Genomic DNA, 3,054 nt, shown 5'->3' on the forward strand with positions numbered 1-3,054 from the left:
AATTATAGTCAAACATTTCTGAAGGAAGTTGTGGCATTGACCCTTAAAATGACAACTGTTTATTCAGTGTGAAATGACACCGTTCAGAAATGAATAAAAATAGATATGTCAGCGCTTCACACGATCACACCAACAAATGTGAGGAACTTTAGTCATGAGCTTCATAAACATGCTGACCATATTTTATATGCAATACTACAGATAGGCCTATTGTTCCTAAAATAACGTTGTATTGAGCAACATAGCCTGGGAAAAAAACTCAAAACAGGCAGCATTGCAAGATCCCATGTTAATATTTGTAAAAGATTGCTTATTTATAAGGACAACAGTAACTATATTTTGGTGGAAACTATGCTAAGGGGTTTATTACATCACATTGTTTATTAGGCCTACATAAATGTTAGTTTTCATCGACTGCATCATGTGACCTATCAGAGTGTGAAGTGTGTTCATGTACACAGACGCGTTCATGAAGTGTGATGTGCAGGACTTTATTCTCCCTGACTGAAGTTTCTCAGATTATCTACTGATATATTTTTTCAGATCATTGAGTGATTTTATCTCAGGCTTTTGGAGATGTTGCTCACACTTATTTCGATCTCTTTGAGTTTGTGTTGTCTATCTGGTGAGTTATAAACATGTTTTTATAGTCATAATGCACAGTTAAACATTTTCAGATTTTCATTAGCTGGTAATAATATTGTGTTTCTGGTGTGTTTGGTTCCACAGATGCAGTGAAGTCAGTGTCAGTGATGGAGGGAGATTCTGTCACTCTAAACCCTGATCTCACACTCACAGACACACAGAGAGATGAAGAGATCGAGTGGAGGTTTGAAAACAGTCGCATCGCTAGAGTGATCATGAACATTCCTAAATATGATAATGATGAGAGATTCAGAGACAGACTGAAACTGGATCAGACTGGATCTCTGACCATCAGTGACATCAGAACCACAGACTCTGGACTTTATAAACTAAGAACCATTATTGGGAATAAGGAGTTTATCAAGAGATTCAATGTTACTGTTAATGGTGAGTAGAGAATTACACTGTAATTTTATTGTCTTCTTCATATTCATGTTATAGCAGTGTAAATAAAACAGCTTTGGGCCGAAGTTTGATAGAAAATAAAAAATGTCTGACCAATCTCATCAGACACCAGACTGAACATCTCAACATCACTGATCTCTGTCAGATGTGTTCAAGTACATCAATAGTCAAATAAGCATTTCAAGTTTTTACAAAGTTGTCTTTTTTTGTCGATCAAACTGGCACTAATAACTCTCTTTTGTCATTACAGTTCTAGACCCACATCCTACATCACATCCTGCTTCACAGTCTCCTCATCCTTCTCCTCCTCATCCTCCTCCCCCTTCTTCTTCTCCTTCTTCTCCTCCTCCTCCAGTCTCAGTGTCTCTGATAGTGTTGATCTCTTCTTCTGCTGCTGGATCTCTGATGATCGTGACTGTTATCATGATCTTCTGTATGTGCAGGAAACACAAAGACACAGGTACTGTAGATGCACAGCTTATACGTCTGTACAATAACGTGGAGCAACAATATTAGAGAAAAATACTTTTTGATTGAACATGTTTCATTACAGTTGAAGACGAGACTCTCGCTGATCCAACACTCTACACACACACTGGACAAATGATGGTGAGTGTCTCTTTAGTGACATTTACATTTATTAATTTAGCATTTTTTTTTCAAAAATGTAATGAACAATGCAAAATAACTGGATAACATAAAACAATAGCATATTGCCACTGTTTAAAACACTGCACATTAAATATTGGCAAATATGTTTAACAATTTTGTGAAATAGTATGCAGTATAATGTTACTCCATTATAAATAAATCATGCTTCCTGTGCTAAATGTGTGTCTGACTTGTTTGCATCTACTGTTTATATTTAGCCCTGTATTTGCTCTTGTCATGATATCTGATATTCAACATGTTTTGTTTCCACAGTCCACTTGCTTTTATTTTGTCACTGTTATGAAAGCTGCTCTTGTCTTCTAAAATGTCATAATAAAAGTCCCAAGAACATAAAAAGACAGAGGTCATTACACACACACACACAAGACCATCATTCAGTGTGAGAAACACTGATTCATAATATCTATCGATGAATTTGCAGCAAATTTCTGTCATTTATTCATTTTGAGCTCCTGCAGTTTTTGCATCGGAAACATCAGGTTTGTTTTTCTCCTTTGACCTTTTGTGTTTGTCTTTTCCTACAGAAATCTGAAATGACGGAGGTGGTTTATACATGTTTCATCACAGATCAATGATCAAACTCTCTGTGATTCTGTTTCTTTACAAATTATGTGATGATCATCGTATTGACATTTGTGTTTTATACTGTATTACTCTTTCAAATAAAATAAAATGTACATTGGTTGAATTAAATCATGCTTTTGGATTCCTTTAGACGGATATGGATATTCACATATGATCATCATCACAATAAAATATTTTGGGCCAGATTTACTAAACAGGGCAAATTAACGTGAGGCCGCAATCCCAAAAAATTTGTGTAAAGTTCAGGCAGCAACAATATCACCCTGTAGCCCAGGACTGGTCACCCACTGAAGCTAAGCAGAGCTGAGTCTGATCAGTGTCTGGATGAGAGACCTCCTGGGAAACTAGGTTGCTGGAAGAGGTGTTAGTGAGGCCAGCAGGGGGCGCTCACCCTGTGGTCTGTGTGGGTCCTAACACCCCAGTACAGTGACGGGGACACTATACTTTAACAGCGCTATATAAATGAAGATGACTTGACTTGACTTGATGGGCGTTCTGGTGCAATATGGCTGCCATCGCATCATCCAGGTGGTGCTGCACATTGGTGGTGATTGAGGAGACCCTAATTGAGGAGACTGCTAATATTAATTGTGAACATATGTTGTTCATGCTGTTATTTAGCACATTTTGAAACATCCGTATCCCCTGATACACGTTGCCATATAAGGGTAAGAAAAAAAGGTAATCCACAATATTGACAATCCATGTTTTTTTTAAAAAAAACTGAGAAATTAGCGCTGAAGTGGC

The 3,054-nt window shown here is 37.2% G+C and overlaps 1 long non-coding RNA gene across 1 annotated transcript; it reads left to right on the forward strand.

The window, feature by feature from the left end:
* The first annotated feature begins 1,397 nt into the window (after positions 1-1,397).
* On the forward strand, positions 1,398-2,410 carry LOC130071886 (uncharacterized). The gene is made up of 3 exons (XR_008804054.1): positions 1,398-1,510; positions 1,604-1,659; positions 2,247-2,410. It is a non-coding gene; the product is annotated as an uncharacterized LOC130071886 (long non-coding RNA).
* Positions 2,411-3,054: the final 644 nt, after the last annotated feature.

This window comes from Rhinichthys klamathensis, unplaced genomic scaffold (genome assembly GCF_029890125.1).
Source record: "Rhinichthys klamathensis goyatoka isolate OS25496 unplaced genomic scaffold, OSU_Roscu_1.1 h1tg000465l_1, whole genome shotgun sequence".
In the NCBI taxonomy this organism is placed as follows: domain Eukaryota; kingdom Metazoa; phylum Chordata; class Actinopteri; order Cypriniformes; family Leuciscidae; genus Rhinichthys; species Rhinichthys klamathensis.